This window comes from Charadrius vociferus, unplaced genomic scaffold, assembly GCF_000708025.1.
Source record: "Charadrius vociferus isolate BGI_N301 unplaced genomic scaffold, ASM70802v2 scaffold917, whole genome shotgun sequence".
Classification (NCBI taxonomy): Eukaryota; Metazoa; Chordata; class Aves; order Charadriiformes; family Charadriidae; genus Charadrius; species Charadrius vociferus.
In genome coordinates this window covers 1,299,134-1,317,843 of record NW_009649175.1, presented here as the reverse complement: position 1 = coordinate 1,317,843, position 18,710 = coordinate 1,299,134, and the positions used below count along the sequence as shown (strand labels likewise).

Genomic DNA, 18,710 nt, shown 5'->3' with positions numbered 1-18,710 from the left:
AGTGGTGGCAGTTGAGGGGTGGGTAAAAAGCTCAAAAGTTGAGCGTAAGAATGGTATAAAAAGTAAAGTGTTCAGAATACAACTTACAGAGGTACAGATGGCTTTGGAGGTGGTGGTGGTGGATTAATTATTTTGTATTTTACTTTGCCTCTGTATTTGGGTTTCAGAAAGGAGTAAGGGCGTTAGCCAGGAGTGTCTGTGATAGTGATGTTTTGGTTGCTTGTGTGGTATTTTCTCCTGGTGCTGCTCCTTTGTGCTGCACGCCCACCAACGTCGTGGGTCTTGTACTGTCTCAAGTCGCTTTTAAGTCAAGCTTGAATCATTAAACCACAGGGACAAGAACTCAGTCACTGATGCTTGAGATGAGCTTGCAGTGTTCTGCTATTTTTCTTTTCCTCAGTGCTGTTGGTTCATGCAAGGAGATCTGAAACTCTCTGAGCTTTCTGTGCTGTTTTGTGCAAAGAGCAATTTTCTTTGTGGAAACAGAGCGCGGTCTCTCCAGCCTACTATCTGTGACATCAGTCTCTGTGACTTTGAGCCTGCACTTTGCTATGTGCTTTCTAATGTAGTGCCCAAGGGATAGTCTGACAGCTGCAGCAGAAGCAGTGTGGTTATTATTCAGGGTAGGCAGAAAAGATTGTGTCCACCCACTACTTAATTTTCTGGTCTGATTGTGTGTGTGTTGCATTCAGAGCCTTAAAGTTTTAGATCGAGTGTTTTAGGCTCTAAATGGACAATACGTGGCATTCACTTTATTTTTACTTATTACCTAAAGCAATATCTTGTTGGCTATCTTCATTCAGCGGCTTGTTTCCATAAATTAGTCAACATCCAGCAAGGGTTGCCAGTGTTCTTGTTGTAGCCCTTAACTTCTAAAACATCTTTCCATCTGAATATTAGAAGTTTTTTTTCAACTGCAAATGGTACTCTTCAAAACTCTGATAATCCTGAAAATGTTGGTTAATTTGTGGTGGGTAGTGGCTGTTTTGGTATTGAAAAATGTCAGGATTTGATCCTTAAGGGCGCTCTGAAACCCAGCTGGAACTCAACTACTTAAGTTGACCAAATTAGCACCTTAAAACTATACAATTTATACAGAAAATAAACTATATGTAGGTTGCTAAATGTGTGGTTGTGGCTTATGCTTTAGATTCTTGAAGCTATCAGGGGGGATATAGTCACACCTGTTGTGCCTTTATGTGGAAAGAATGGCTAAAAGCACTAGATAATCTTGAAAATCTCAGACTAACTATTTTTTTCCCTTTTTGAAAAAGGTGATGGTTACTAAGTTGAAAAACTAAAAAAACCCCAAACATATATATATATAAATTCCTGTCAATGAATCTGACCTATCCTCTGCTTCCCTCCGTATACACAAACTGGGATTTCATGCTGCTCACACGCCAACTCTCACTATTTAAGCTGCCAGCATGCTCTGCAGAAATCTATTTATGCAGTTTTCAGTGATACTACAACAGAAATGTATTCCTATTGCCTAATTTTACCTGTATTTTTGCTTTATATGAGTTATTTACCCTCATTCCCACCCACACCTAGCAGTCCCCATACTATTTTGAATAACTGAGAAGATGATTGATACTGGATATGTCTAATGATAGGTGTTGTGAGAGTGTGACATTCCTGGTAGTAAAAATCATGATCTCCGATTAATGCATTTGCACTTATCTCTGCCTTCTGAGTTAGCATTTTCTTCAGCCACAAATACAGCTGATAATTTGCAATGATGAATGACAGTAAATTTGTAAACAAGATGATGATAAAAGCCCTCTGAATTCAACGGGACTGGAGTATGCTAATATTGGCTGGCAAATGCTACTTTCTAAACTGATACTATTTAAAAAAAAAAATTAAGAGCTAAAAAAGTTTAAGTATGCTGGGATAATTACACAAAATGATATGGGCATAGGATATTGTATGTAATAATTGCACATTTAGGATGCTTTTTTCTATACTTGATGGCAACAAATGAGTTCAGAAAAGCTGTATGTTCATGGATTTTTTTGTATATTTATTAAGTAAATTTTGGTATCTGAAAAAGTAGAGCTGATATTTGACTGTTCTAACTGTTGCATTGGAAACTCTGCTGTTCTGTAGTCACACGGAGAATATGGTATCTATCTAACAGTGAAAACACTAAGTGAAGCTGGGTCAATGCAGTGGAAGGATTGCATTCCACTGCAACACACTGGAACAAAGTAAACCCCTTCCAAACTACTAGCAGTATGGGTCAGGGATGGGGGGAGCTCAGGAAGTGTAGCATTTGTGTTAAAAAAACCAAACAAATAAACAGTCAAACAACAAATCCCCCAAAAAAACCCACAAAAAAAACCCCAACCACCCCAAAACTCCACAACAAAAAGGCTTCTTTTACCCATTCTGTATGGCATTATCCAAGCATAATGGAGTGCTCAGCTTTCACAATGATGTGGATTTAGATTGCCAGTTATCCCAACTTTTATCCCCGGTAGTGTCTCAGTGTTCTCAGACATGCTTAATAGGTGGTTGCTTCCTACAGGTACTATCTGCTCCCCACCGCTGTCTTTACTAGAAGAATCCTGATAAGTTGAATGGGTCATGTATTTTAACCAGAGCAGTTGCACCTAGCATCCTCCCAATGGATTTCAGGTCCTTGGCTTTTCAAAACTTCTGAGGAAGGAGTCTCCCTGTGGGGCTGCCTGGTTCTCTCTTGTGTTAATATCGGTCCCTACCCATACCGCAAGACAGTGGTATCGAGCTTCCATTACAAATAATTGGAAGTTAATTCATTTGGTTTGAGGTTCCCCCCCCCCCCAGGTTGGGTGCGCGTTGCAGGCAGCACTGATTCATTGAAAGTCAAAGAATGTAGCTGTCCAGACAGTATTTTTGATTTTCTAAGTGTTCAGAGCAGTGTGTTAAAGGTCTCTCTCTTATTCCTTAATGTAACGGTGCATGGTGATGTTAGTCACCTTTTATCATGTTCATATAGCTTCTTTCACTTAATTGCTATGACAAATTCATTTGCAAAACCTCTGAGGTGGCTTGTTGACTTTTTACATGAAAGAAAGGTGGCCTTTCTGACCAAGCCCTAAAAACAATCCAAGTCCACAAAATCTTGAGTATTATTAGCGTCGAAGCCTGCTCTGTACTTGTCAAATTCTGATCTGTAATTCTGTGCTTTAGGTAAATAGGTCACTAGATAAGATTGACAACAGCATCACCAATGAAAGGTTTTAAGATGGAAACTGGAGAAGAATACAGAGCAATTTCTTTCAAAAGAAATTACACTGATGTTATTTGTTATTGCTGCAGTTAAAGATCTGTCAGAGTTTCCAATTTAAAACCGTGATTTCCAGAGGGCTAAAAACATGCATTTCAAGGCAGAACTTAAAATGCAAAGAACCATTTTTCTGCCAACTCTCTGATGTCATAATTCCTTATTGCTCTGGGAAGTGCAGGAAAAGAGCAGGGTTGTCTTCCTAGTATTTTGAAAGTGGAGAAACTGGTCAGGTCAGATGACGCTGGTGTGGTGACATTCCTAATGCTTTCTGAATTGAGTAACCAATATTGATCAACCCCAATCTTTTACCTGCATCTAAGAAGTGCTATGCCCGAGTCGTCTTTTTTTTTAAAAAAAAAAGGCAAACAACTTTATTATAGATTTAGAAGAAGCTTGAGAAATACCTTGAAACTTCTTATTTGAAGAATGTGAAATCTCAACAAGATGCTAGTGAGAGAGGATAGCTCTGTAATTCTTTCCATTAACTGCACAACTGGCTTTGAGGGTGAAAAGCTACAAAATACTAATACTTTCTAGAATATTTTTTATTCATAGTAGCTATATGGGGTAGAATGTAAAGGTGAGTTATCACTGGGATGGCTGTTATTCAGAAGTGCCAAAGCAGTGATAGAAATGTTCAGATTCAAGTATCTCTTGGGGTATTCTGGTAGATTGTTGGCTGGTAAAATTGGACCCTTCCACATCTTTCCACTGCTTGGTAGAGGTGGTCTCAAAGTCTTTGTTAGTAAACATTTGAGTATCTCATTAACAATTAAAAAAAATGCATATTGGCAGCATGAAAGTGAGACTTTTGATATGTGCTTTGTTTGCAAGGTTTAATTTCCATTTGATTTAAGGTTTGGGTGTGGTTTTTTTCCTGCTGGTAGTATTTTGCCAGGCTGACCATGTCATAGACTCACAGACTGTGAGCTCAGGAAATACAATGTTTATATGGGCTGGTGTTTTGGACAGAAGGAAGGGAACTAGCAATAAACACGAAGGGTACAGAAGAGGTGGTAGCAGTGAGAGTCATACTTTCTGCTTCTCCGGTGATCCAAATTTATCCTGTTTGCCTTTGTGCATTTCTGACTAAAAATTGGGAAGAAGAGCAACACAAAATTACGCCCAAGTTCTTTTTTTCTTTTTTTTGAAGCTATGATGGCAGTGCGTGTCCACCATATAAAAATCAGTGTGAAAACTAAAAGCATCTGCAAAACCAGGTTTGTCTTTACCCTTCCTTTGCAATAGCTATGTAGATTGTGTCATGGCTTGCATAATCTTGGTTGTCTGTTGCAGGTCATGAACAAAATAAATTTCCTGAGTGCAACACAGTTATTATGGGAAACTTCTAATTTTCAAGAAATGCATTCCTTTTCCTTCCCTTTTTTTGTTTTTCTTCCTCTAAAGTCACAACAGTTTGCAGCTGGCCATATGCCTATATGCTCAAAATGCTCCAGGACAAAAGAGAAGGAAATAGGTTGTGCAAGAAAAGTCAGTAGTTGGAAAACTGCCCTTTATCAATTTACCACGGTTTATCACCTTGCTGTTGCCAAAACCTTTATTAAGTATTATGTATTATTAAGGCATTGAGTACAGATAATGTGAAACAAACAAAAAAAAAAAACCAAACCAGCTGTGAGCACATTGACCCTGTGATTACAATTTCAAAGTTCATAGTGTCACATTGTAAGAAAGATTCTACTACTTGTTATGGAAGTGAAAGGGTACATCGTTTTATGTCTGAGAGACCTGCCTGAATGTACATTAAGGAATGTCTGAAAGACTTTGTCATCAGTGTGTGATGCTTCCATTTGAAAGCCTACCATACAGTGGGTATACAGGTATGCCTGACTTAGGTTTCCATGGAGACTTCTTGTACCTAAGTAACATAGGTGGATTTTGCAGATAGTTTTTCTTTGGCTAGCTATCTCTAGTTTCTTTTCCTTGTTTTTAATAGGTAAAAGGGTGTGGTTTTTCTTTTTTTCTTTGGTGTTAACCAGATACAATTTGTGAGATCGTTTTAGTTGGTGGTTGGTTGTTTTTTTTTCCTTCTTTCTGGAGTGAACATACAGGGAAGTAGCTGTTCTGCCTCTGTGTGTGTGTGGGAAGTAACTGTGGGTGTTATACCAATGACTCTTCCTACAAGCTTCATAACCTCTATCTGTAGCTTAGATGTGCAAGTTCTCAGCATGGTAATCATTAGGCAGGACAGAATTCATGCATGTTTTCCAACCAAGGTAACATCTTTGCTTCACTTATGATGAAAGTTGATGTATGTTTCCAGCTTTTACCATGGTTGCTGCTAGCAATGAGCAGGTGAAACTCTGGTTGTACACATCTTATGGATAATGTTGATTTCCAGTAAATAGAATGAGTTGCTCAAGGTTTTTTTGTTTAACTGTCTTTTCTTCTATAGCCTTTAACTGTGTTAGCAAACATAACACTATGCTACTTTTCCTTTTTAAAAATAGTAACAGATGCATTTATTGTTGCAAAAGACAAACTCAGAGAATGTTTGGAAAAGAACAGCTTAATGGCGTCCCTGTCTCATATCTGACTTTCTTCTCACCCATCCAAGGAGGCATTGACTCACCAGACATTTGCAATGCAATGATAATGTACCATTATATCACTGTTTTTAAGTACACGTTATTAAATGTTAGTAAGCCTGAATGCATAAGGTTTGAGGGGGTATTAGAGAGTGGTGAATAAGCAGACTGTGGATAGTTTGGCTATGGAATAACAGAAAAGGGTATAGCTTTAGGTGACTGAACAAGTGGTCTGGAGCAGTTTGTTTTTCTGGGAGTGGAATGAAAGATAAGCAGAAGCTGTGAAGTGTGGTGATAGGCAATGGTGTTGTCATAGACAGAACTGGAACAGAGCAAATGATATAAGAAGGAAAGTTCAATTTTAGACATATTTTATCAAATTTGGATATACCCCTAAATTGCAATAGCAGATAGTTTTCTACCTCCTTCCACAAATGTTACATCAGTTTAGGCTGTTAGACTGTACGGTGGCTACTGTTGGTTTTATTAATTAAGCTCATTCTCCTAGCCTCAGCTAACAAAGGAGAGCTGTTTCTTTTAGCTTGGGTTTAATTTTTAAGAACCTGTCAGAATGTCAGAAGAATGTCAGTCACACCATTTTTTGAGGAACTGAAATTCCTATTTGTTCATGTCCATGGTCCAAACAGGGAAATCTTGCTTCATATTGCAGTAGTTCTAACACCACTGCCAACCAAGTATTTGAGATTATTTAGCAGACATAGTGAAGCTGTTATTGATGCAGAATTTCTGAATTTCGTTTTTTTTATTCTTCTATGATTTACTCTGCCACTGTAGTCACATGTCTGTTAGAAATTTTTGGCTATTTTAGAAGAGAAGCAGTCCTTCAGAGTTGAAGTAGTTGGTTTTATTACTGTTAACCATAATACTTAAGCACTCATGTACTGAGAGTTTTATTGAAATGGTTTTTTTTCATGGCCTTGTGAGACTGACAATCCTTACCTTTCTTGTACATTTGGAGAAAGTGACATAGGAAAGTGAATTATCTTAGCTAACTGCATATGGAAAGTATAAACCTGGTGTTATAGTGAAGAACTTTCTGATTCTGAGTTCTTGGTTTTTCCTGCAAGTGTTCTTTCTTTGTCTTTTAGAGTGTGAAACGAAAATGGTGAGATAGATGAGCCTAGAGATAGGGCATATGCTTACGGAACTCTGTTTTGAAGATTGGGCTTTTTTTATTTGGTTAAGAGTGGTAGTTTTACTTTCCAACATGAATATTAAATGTTAGGTGGTACTCCTGACCTGAGCCTAACTACGTGAAAATGTTATGTTCTATAAAAGTAAAGGCTTTATGATCACTAAATTGGTCTGATGTACCTCTGGAACAGCAGCTACCTGGTAAGGTCCACACAATCTCCATGCTATTAGGTTCAAAACAGTCTGATCAATTTCAAAAGTTCAATTTCTGTTCCTAAAGGCTGCTTCCATAATGAATTAAGGGAAGCATATCAAATGTAATAATGCGTTGTTATTAAGGTTTTAGTAAACTTGCCAAATGTCAGGCTGCTGGTACAGTCATGGTGCATTACACCTCTGTGATTACAGCTTGACTTGTCATTATAGCAAATTGTATTGCTCACCTAGGTTTGGGAACTGATCTGCAGTATCATGCCTGGAGCAGGAGAGAAGTGCATTACAAAGGCTATGCTTTGCAGTGAATATTCAAAACATTAGATTTTTAACAGGTTTAGTGTCTGCTTCTCTTAAATAGTGCATACAAATACTGTGTAGGTTATGTAATGAAAGAAATAGACTATTCCTTGTATTCGAAGAACCTGGTCCTCCCCTGGCTGCGGTGTGGCAGTTAAAAATTACTTTTGATAACTGAAAACATTTTGTCAAATGGCTACTTTTGGGAGAGAATGGGGGAAAAAGCATTATGATACTTGACTAGACATGCTAGTGAAGAAGTAAATGGTTGTTACTGTTTATGGGTGTTATTGGTGTATAACTTGCACTGGACAGTAAGGTTAACAACTTTAATTCATGGGTGAGTTTCTGGCTCCTATTCCTTTGTGTCACTCTGCTAGCACAAAGGAACATTAATGCTGATCTTACCAGACGCTGGTGGATTTCTCTATTGTCCTCTTCAGTGGAGTTACATCAGGAATGAATGTATGTGTACCAGAAATGTAAGAAAGTGTTTCAGGTGGGAAAAGTGAGCTTTTTTGTGTACATGGAAGTTAGGAACCTCTCTGTGAATGTGCTCACTAGTAGGAAGTGGTAGGTATTTAATTAGGGGCAGGGTAACAGGAACAATGTAGAGATTTTTATATTCAAAAGGGTAAAAAAAAATAATGAATCGGAACAAATATAGAAATGCAGGACTAGATTCGTAGACAGGTTGGGTTGTGCTTGTTTCTAGGAAGGATAATATATTTATAGATCAGTTTCACCCCAAATAGTGCCAAAACCACGTTGCAGACTGAACGTAGAGGTCCTGTCAGCCATCTCTGGTTAACTGTGGTCAACAGAGCAGGACAATACTACCTGAGAGTTCAGGATAGAAGGTGATGAAGAATAATGTATCCAGTTGGAAAAGGAGAGGTCAACGTAAGTGAGCGAACAGAAGTTTAAGCAAGTTGACGTTTAGCCAGGACAACTTGCTAATTCCCCCAATCATTGCATGGCAGGGGACAAATCATCCTTCTCCTTCAGAAAAATAGCAGTTTTTTGGGGTAAGTTGATCTGAATGCAAGAACTTTGAAAACTGCTCTTAAATTGGAATATTTCCCTGTGCAGGCAAAGAGAATGAAGGCGTTCAGCAGTGAGGGGGAAAAGCATAATAATTAAAGCTTGATTTGGCATGCAGAGGAAAAACCATTTGTGTAAAATCAGATTGGTGGTGTTTTGCTTTCCTTGAGACTGTAGAATGATGTGTCTTAAATTGCAAGTAGTGGAAAGCAGCACTTTCCATGTCTAGAGTAGCTTCTCATTATTCATGAAATGCCTATAGAAAAAAAATGTTGAATGCACAACAGCAAGGGGGGTGGGGGAGGGGGACTGTAAGCGGGGAAAGAAGGACATAATGGAATGTCACTACATTCCTTGTAGTATAATGTGACCTTTCCATTAAATTTACATTGTGCTACTTGCACAGAAGGAGAGCTAAGATAGAGAGTGTTTTTAGGGGACAATAGTCAAGTTAATTAGGCAGCTATATAACTGTCAGTCTTTACATTAAGAGCTCTAAAACAGGGTATGGGGAATGGAGGTAGTAGCTATAATGTTACTGTGGATTCTGTTCGTTTAGAAAAATGAGTTACTTTGTGTTATTTGTGAAAACGAGGCTGTGACATTGTTTGGAGTATTGTAGTCTGGACTGTAGCCTGGAACCTTTTTTTCCGGTGTATTAAAAGGGAGGTTTTAACTTAATTCCTCCATGACTTACTGCTAAAAGGTTTATGCGTCCTCTCTGCTACTCTAAGCAGGTACAAAAGACAGATTCCACAGTCCTTATTGGTGTGGGTGGAATACTCGGATATTTCATATGCCTGTTTATCAACCTCAGTGGAGTAATCATGGAGAAAGGCACAGTTCTTCAAGTGAAACACTGCTGAATTTTGGTCTGCAAGCATTCTACTTCACACATACCTAAACAATTTCATCTAAGGGCCAGAAGATACTTCATAAAGCTGTTGTGACATATTTAAATTTGTAATTGCTTGTTCATACACTGTGTCAATTACAAATCTTTCCTTTTTAAGAATGACTTTGACATTTTAGTAAGTTTCCATACTCATACCAGGTAAATTCTAGCTGCATTACATCAGGCTCTAGATGACAATTCATATGCTGAAATAGAGATACTGCAAAGCTGTTAAGGTTATTTGTAATGTTTTCTCTGCTGCAATTAAAATTAGGTTGCAGAAAATTACAGAACCCACTGAAGGCTCTGGCAATTCCTAGTTGCTATGAGTGCACTCTACTGTGTCTTTGGCCTTGAGCTAATGCCTGTGGCACTTCTGGGAGGGTGAAATCATGTCATTCCTCATCTGTTAGGGCAGTTCTTGGACTGCAGTACTTCAGTCTGAAATGTATTTACTTCAATAGTTTTGGCCTCAGTGCTTCATTTCTTTCCTGCAGGTACAACCAATGGTTTCTGGTGATCAGATAGCCTCATTTGTCTTCAATACTGAGGATCCTGATCTGTACAAGATTCTTAGGTAGCATCTTTTGGTCTGACCATGGGTCAATGTTTCCTTCTCAGTGCTTCAGGATCCCTGTGGTTTTGAACTCTGCTCTCAGTTGATTCCTTCCTCTCCCCTCAAAGTTGTTCTTTAACTGCTTGTACCGCTTGAATCTGTTAGCTGCCAGTTCAGATAGAGGAAGACTTGCAGCTTTATTAGATAACAAATGATCCTCGTACTTAACTGTTTGCCCTGCTGTTTGGGGAGCTATTTATTTTAAGAATAAATGAAGTTATCTCATAACTATGGCCTAAAGATAAAGGACAAACACTATCTTTTTCACTGGAGAGGTAACAGCAGAAAGTCAAACCTGTCATGTCTGACAGTTTTAGAATAAGATTTACACATATGGTTGAATTCACCCATGTCTGGGCTGATACCTTGTGTTTTTGTGGTACTGTCTGACCCCAGCTGCCAGATGCTACTGGTCATCTTCATCTATGGTCTGCTAACTGGCTGTGTTGGATATATCAGAGAGGCTGTGACACAGTGCTGTGGGTAATGAATATTATCTTGTGGAGCCCACCTGCAAAACATTCCCCACTAAAAATCACACATGCGAGCCCAGCAGCAATGTTCCTTTCTTGTCACCTAACCTACCACCAGAGGCATGCCTGAATACAGGGCGACAGAAAATAGTAAAGGTCTGGAAGTCTGGTCACTGGTAACTCTTAGGACGAGTACGTTCTTGCAGGTGTAATGATACTGGCAAATTTATTGGCTGGCTAGCAAAGAATGGTGTGACCAGCATCAGTTCACAGTGGTCAAGTGTGACAACCTTAAGCCATGACAAAGTGGCAGTTTGCTACCAACAAAGATTTTTTTGCCCAGAATGGACTGAAATAGATGGATTGTGATTCATCTGCAGTGTAATGACAGTGTAACGAACAGTAGGACTGGATTTAAAGAGAGTTTATATTCCCTTCCTAAATGTTTTCTAAAGCCAGTATTTACTGCTCTATTTAGTGTTGATCAATTATGCCAGAGCTAGAAGTATTTGACTTTCATACAGTGCATTTATTGTGTTGACAAAATAATTGAAAATCAATAACAATTGTCTTGTAATTAAAACCCAAACATATTCTAGTCCAATTCCATTGTGATGGTTTTAAAAACTTGAAACTTGCCTCGCTCTAGTTATGAACACATTTTCCAAAGTGGGCAGATTGTTCAAATAAAGGATCTATTCAGTTGTACAAAGGAAGCCTTTGCTCTAAGGAAGCCTCTCAAATACATGGGATCAACACAGTTTAGAGCACACGGTTGAAATATTCTGTCCTTTATGCTGCTTTACCTTATTGGTGCTTTATGTCTTAGGGTTGTGTATTTATGCATTCAAGAAACTGAAAGCCTTTGTAATATAACAGAAACACATTTAACATTTTTGTTAACACCTGCAGCAGGTGATATGTTATCTACAGATATTGACCACACACTACTTCAATTTATTATTTTTTTTTTTTATTAGGTTACCCTGAAATGTTAGAAATTAATTCCTGGAGTCAGTGTCAGCTGAACTGACAGTGGATCAAAGCTGTGAGACAAATTGCTCATTACAGTTCAGGGAGTTGAATCCTCTGTGCAGACAGCTGAACTGTCGCTGGAGGGTTCTCAGGCACTTCACCCACAAGCTCTACCGTGACAAACACTGCCATTGTTGGTGAATCTCATAGGTGGATTTCTGTAAAATAAGCTCATTTTAAACTCCCATTAGAGGCATTGCTATGTCTTGGAATTGTTATTTGTTTGGTTGGGTTTGTTTCTTGTCACCCTGTTTAGAGCTTGTGTCACTATGCAACAGCCTGAACTATAAACAACAGTGTTAATCCATGAAAAATGAGAAATTAAGCCTTGGCAGGATCCTAGTGATCCCTATCCAGGTTCATCAGATGAAAGCTTTATTTTTATTTTTTTTCTGGCTTTTTCTAAAAGCTCAGCAGCATGGAATCCATTTAATTTGCTGTCTGGCGGTCAGAAATCACTCTTGCTGACAGTGAGCTCACTTCATCGTTTGGTGAAAGCAGATGAAAACAGATTGAAAAAAAAGAAAACCAGTAAAGAATCAAAATAACAATAAAAACCCCAAACCAACAAACCTTTTCCAAATAGTCACTTTGCCATTCCCATTAGCTCATGAGAAATGTTTGAATCCTTCTCTTTTAAAAAAGCTGCTATTGGTAAAATATTGTGTATGTAATTTTTTCCCTTCGGGAATTTCACTTTCAGCTGCACTCCTAAATTAATGTTAGCTTATTTTATCTATGCGAGATCTGAATTGGTGCATGGCAGTAATTGGTCAGTCAGAGCGAGTTAGCTATGTAAGATAAAGGCTTTAGGGTAAGGCTTTCCAACACCTATTGGTTGTAACAGCAAATTGTATGAATGTAAGTCTTTGTGCTTTTTTGCTCTGAGGTCAGCTGGAAGACACTATTGCTTGGAAACAGTGATTTAATGGCAGTATGACATACAGCCTTAAAACTAATGGAATACAAAATAAGAAATCAAAACAAAGACAATGCTTAAGGAGAATGGGCCACAGATGTAATGCAGTCTGTGTATGCAGCTGGCACGGTTATCAGAAAATGCTTCTCAAAATAGCTGTCCTTCAGACAGTCAAGTTTTGGCAGTTTAGCTGTGGTTTACTCCCTTATTTATGTGTCAGATGTTAGCAGTTTGGACTGAATTTCTTCTACAAGAAGTGTAGAGTAGTTCCTAAATATTAATACCTTTTTTTTTTAAGTCACAGATAAAATAATATAGGGCTTTATTTGCAGATAACCAAGTCAAATCTGTGCCAGAATGCTAGCTTAGTCTGATGATCCAGCCTACGCTAGGTACAAACAAGGGGGATGTGTTTGTACGTGCATGCTTAAGTTTTAGTATAAATTACAAATAGGTAATAAAGCAAGGGTGTTCTTAGTTCAGTCTGTTGCATCCAAAACCCATGCAGAGCTGTTTGCTAGGACCTTGGTATAGATATAAGGGGTGTTTTGGACTTTGAGGTTTAAAAGATACACTGGGATCTTGCATAAAACATAGCCACTAAGATCCTTTTCTTGACGTGTTCATCTGTCCCATGTTTAACATGGATGAAGTTGGTGCCAGCCAGTCTGTGGTTACATATTCATTCTGCTGTTGCAGTATGGAGCATATTCATCCCTGTCAAAATATGGGTCCAGTTAGGATCTTTACTCCAGCAGAGAATTTAATCCTTTGACAAAAATATGCTTGAGTGAAATTAAACAGTGGTTCAGAATTTGGTTATCTTTTTGTTTGTAAACTTTCTATTTTCAGTTTAGCTGGGGAGAATGTGTGTTTATGTAGCAACCACTGTATATTCTGTTTATTGTCTGTAAAGTGTTATTCGAAAAATATTTTAAGAAATATTTAAGCATTTTAATAATCTTAGTCTTCAACTTGCATCTGAAAATGTATGTTTGTTTTCAGGAAGCAACAGGAGTGACTGACTGGAAAAATAACAATGGAACTGTCAGTCCCATGTTGTGACGTGCATGTGGTGAAAAGATTACTTTTTTAGGGCTGGCAGATGCACTCTGTTCATTATACACGTCATTAAATTTCTCATTATACAAACTCAATCATCTGAGTTTTAAAATATGATTTAAAATATCCAAAAGATTAGACAGTGTGCAAGATAAATGTAGAAGTTCAAATTTTGAAAAACAAAACATAATTTGAAAAAAATGATGGATACATTCCATAATGACCTTACTGTATTATCCTCATTGTCTAGCTACTCCATATGGAAGGTTACATTCTGACTTTAGGTATATCACTGCATGCTGAGTGACACCAAGCAAAATTTGTGTTTGCCAATCTGCTTAGAGATTCTGATTAATCTGTCTGTATTCTTAGAGGAGAGAATCTGTAGCAGTAATTTGTGCATTAGGTTATTATCTATCTTGATGTGGCCAGAAAATAGCGTCCCTTTCAAAATGCTTTAAAGTGCTGTGATGATGGCGGAGAATTACTGTTACTAAGCTTCTCTAACATTCCTTTGCAGGATTTTATTTTTCCTAGTCACTGAGTCTTAGCTATCTTCAGGAAAAAAAACTTTATCCCTTCCTCCCTAAACTGGATGTAATGTTTGTTTGCCAAAAGCTGAAGATCTACAGATACCAGCTACCAATTTGGAAAAGAAGTGGTGACTTTTGATAACTATTTGGCCTGAGTAATAACTCACTTGGATTTCTTACTTGGAAAGCAATCTGTTACAGCTCTCCTCCACACAAGTTTTCTTAGGAAAGCTATAGATGGGAGGAAGTGATGTTTAATCAGCTGAGCTTTCTGTTAATGTTGGCTTTCCATTATCTTCTTCCACAGAAACATGAATCACAGTGATCCCAGAATAACAACATTTAGAGTGCCACTAGTGAAGTGGGAAGATACAAGTGAAACAATTGCTCTAACAAGCTCAGGCTTAACCTTTAGACGTTTGACACTTTCTTCTCCAGCCACAGTATTGCTGTCCAGCCTTTCCAACACCTTTGGGCTCCTGTTATATGAGGTTTAGCTATTACTCAGCAAAAACCAGAGCTATGAAACAGAACACGTTAGCTTAAGCATTTATCCTAAGACACCGCTATTTCACTAGAGTATGTCATAGTCCAACAGCTAATTCTAGGCTATCTATATGGATTGTCCAGAAATTAGACTCTTGATATCCCTAAGGCTTCTCAGACCTTTAAATAAAGCAAATACAATCTTTCACAGTGATTAAGACTATGTTGGACTTTACAGCTTTTTACCAAACTAGGTATGTAGCCCAAATAAATTGTATACTGCAACAGTACTTTAAGTACGTGTGTATGTGTGACTGAATGCTTCTTAGCTTTGTTATGAATAAATCAAGCAGTCTATAATTGGAGAAGTCCAAGATGGATCTCTTCTGCACGATCCCTTGCTCTTCAGCATAGGAAAAGTTCATTACTAAGACTTTTTAAAGTTTTACTGAGAAAGTAGTTCAGTAATGTCCATTTTTTTTTACTATGCCAAGGCCAAAGTAAAGCCTAGGATAGAGATGAAGATTATTGGCTTATTTTTGTGTCCCGTGAGTATAAAAATACAAGCAAAAATCGCCATGGCTATTACAGCTATTCACTGCTTTTTTTTTCTGGAGAAGAATCATGGTAAAACACATTTTAGTATATTCCTTGCAAGCAAATAGGAATTGCAATCTGAAATGACAATCAATTTTAGTGGTTTAGACCTCTGATTATTGCAGTTCTAGCTCTTCAGTTGCCCACACAAAGCACCTAAATTGACTCTGTCATCTGAGAGTAACCATGTTTAATCATGGAATTGATGAATATGTTTTGTACCACTTTTACTTTGGTACTTTGTAGCAAAATAAATGTTTGTTTGACTATAAATGTTGAAGTTCTGCAGATGCTGTCTGTGAGCAGCCAGTGTTGGAGACCTCTGGAAGCTAAAGCATTTAATCAAATAAACTTACGGTTTTCCGTGCCATTGCTTTTCCCAGCTTCCATTGGTCCTGCCCATCTTCTTTAAGAACTGTTTCTGAAGGTTACGTTGTCCTTATATGCAGGCGTGAACCATTTCTAGGTCTGTCTGCCCAGAGATTGGAGCTTAGTTCACTGTGAGGCTTCTAACAAATCATTGTTCACATTAGAAGGCTTTCAGACTTTGGCTGGCTTCATCTATGTGGGGGAGAAAATAAGCATACCTCATCAGGCTGAGACATTCTAGAAATAAGTGCTAGGTAAACACAAAGCTAGCTCACATAATTAGGAACTTAACATCCAGTAATTTTACTCTAAGTACCAGGAAAATTCTCTAAGCCCTCTCTTTTTTTTTTTTTTTTTAAACTCAAATACAGGTGGATACAATGAATTCTATTAATCCTTACTAACAGAAGCTATCAGGTGTTCAGAGACATCAGTAAAGCAAAATCACCCACATAAAGCTGATAACTTTGAACTCAACTTTCTTGCATGAAAGAGGTTTTCTAAAGAAAGTTTTGAAAGTAACTGTCTCAGAACTTGAGACAGAGGTTTTGGGGACTGATGCACTGTGCATTGTTTACAAGGCAAAGCTGGGTTTGCTTATGCATCCCAAATTCCTCCCAGAGGTGAATTTAACCATAATTAGTTGTTCCTTCTACCAATTGTTTTCCTGTCCTTATGCCAACTAAAAAGACTTTTCTTTCAGAGTTCTGAGATCTAGTTTGTTTGAAATAATGTCCTTTAGAAAGTACAGCCAGCTCTTTCTTTCTTGTGAGTCTAGCATACTTGGCCAGCTGTTGTTTGAGAAAATTGTGCCAGGAAGCCAGTCATATTGTGGTTTTTTTAATGTGTTCTTCTTTGTTGTTGGGCTTTAAAATGATTTTAGATCTTATGAAAAATGCTTGCTTAACAGCCTTTGCAGAATGAGATTTTGTATTTATCGACAAAACCAGCAGGAGTGGTGCACGTTTGCTCCCAGGACCTCTCAGAGAATGCAGTTTGGTGGGAATGGATGCAGTGATGATAATGGTTTTGGCCCCAAATCCATTTATTCTCTAAGTGGGCTACAGCAACTTGCAAGGAAAAAACCTCCAAAGCCAGTTTCTTTTACCTCAGGCTATATAGCATATCTCACTGCATTGTCTGCATTATGTTGTCACTTGAAATTTTTTTCCATTGTAGGTCTGAGAGTGAAATAGGAAGTAGTTCATCTTTCTAAGATTTCTTTCTTTTTTTTTTTTCTGGGCCACTTCTACTTTAGTAGAAGTCAGATCTGTTCCCTTGAAAAAGTAAATAACTTTTTAGGCATATCTCCACTTTAATCAGACCTTGGGAAGAGTTTGCTAACAGGTCAGTTGAGCCAGTCATCTCAGCATATCAACTATGAATCTAGATGCAGAATTCTGAAGATGGAAAATGACCACTCTGCTTCCCTCCAAGAACAAATCCGAGCAAAAGTCATATCAGAGTGAAATTTCTTTTACTCAGCCCATAAAATAAACAGATTGTCCTGCTTACATATCAATGCCAAGGCTTGTAAAGGAATCGGTTTAAACTCTGCAGATCTTAAGGTCCATAAGGGGTTGCAGTAAGACAGAGAAAAAGGCAGAGGGCAAGGTGTCAATAGCACATCAGAAATCTGCTTTAACTTCAGTGCTCAGCATCCGCATGAAGAACAGTTGTAGAATGTTAAACTAAAACATGGTTGAGAAGAAAGAAAGAGGTTCAGAAATTTGCCTCCTTTAACGTTCTTCTGTGACGGTGACAAATGCTGTAAGATTTAGTCAGACTGTAGGAGGGAATCTTGTATTTCCAGAGTAAGATGTATGCTTTTGGTCTCACAGACTTGCTTTCAATACCTTGTTCTTCCTGTGTATGTTGTACGTGACCAGGGGCAAGTCACTTATCTTGTTCTACCTTCATTCTTCATATATACGAAGAAGATAATACCGTTCTACTTGACAAGAATGTTGTGAGGATTAATGTCTTAAAGGTGGTGAACTGCTAAACTACTATGGTAATGAGGACCATGTAAGTAGTATAGATAGATAAACTTTGGAGTCTTCACTGCAACTGGATGCTGTTGTAGTCCTTGTAGTCCCTCCATCTCTGCCTAGCCAGAAGACTGTGTCCCATCCATCACACTTAGAGCCACCTGTGCTTAGCTATGCATTTGTGACCTCCAGGTGTGAGTATTACTATTCATATCTGGGAATGAAACCAAAGGAGAGGTAAGATCTTGCTGTGTTTCATTAACACACTGACAAGAACAAGTGCTGTGCCTTAAACTTAAACAATAAATAATTCCTAAGTTGGTGTTTAGTAAATAAAAGCCAGCATGGGGGAAACCATGGAACTTCAGAAGGAAACAGGAGGTCTTGGGGTTTGCTGGTTTGTTGTTTGGTTGTGGGTTTTTTTCTGATCCCTGAGTAATGATGGGACAACTTGAAATTCAACTGAGATAGTAAAGAGTTAACAGTCTTCACAGCTGAGAACAGTGACCAGTGGCCAAAACCAACTATTAACTTCTGCATGCACTGCTTGTTTATTGAACCAATATCTTTCACCCACTTTTTTTTTTCTTCTGTGAGAGAAGTGGTTTGATTGTTCTTAACACTGCTGTGTTTTAGTTTTGTGGTAATTTTCAACTTTGGTGTTCTTTGTCCTCTACCAGGTGGCAGTCATCATGCTTTTTATTCCATGGTTTTTATTGATTTGGTCAAAAGTAATTAAAGAGATAATTTGTTCTCAATTACATTTCCTTGAATTTCCTGAGGCTGGTAACTCTGCTCTCCAGCTGTGTCTTCCCCCACCTCCTTCTCAAATTAACTTTGTTCTCACTATGAAATAAAACAGAATAGCGTGTTCTTTTTTGTTTGTTGCTTTTGGATTGAATAGAGACTCTGTGCTGTAGCAGATATCGATCTGATAATTTTATTAGGCACTCTTGCTTTTGTTCATGAACTTTCATGTTTTTAGCATAGCATTCCAATAAGAAATCCTGTGTTAAGCTAGCAGAAGTAAGAAACTAATTTTTTAGAGAGGTTAATAGATGTTTCTGCTTTCTGAGCGTCCTTTGTGCCTAAAGGGTTCTTTTCAGTACTTTTGTAATCTGTTTTAAACCCTACTAAATGCAAGAAGGAAGCAAGCACTATTGTGGTGCAAAAGGGTTTTCTTTTTCAGTTTAACA

The 18,710-nt window shown here is 38.0% G+C and overlaps 1 protein-coding gene across 1 annotated transcript in view; it reads left to right on the top strand.

Moving 5' to 3' along the window:
• The window catches only part of CCDC60 (coiled-coil domain containing 60), a 69,822-nt gene that overhangs the window by 1,075 nt on the left and 50,037 nt on the right, over positions 1 to 18,710 (top strand). The gene's annotated exons all lie outside the window — the stretch shown is intronic.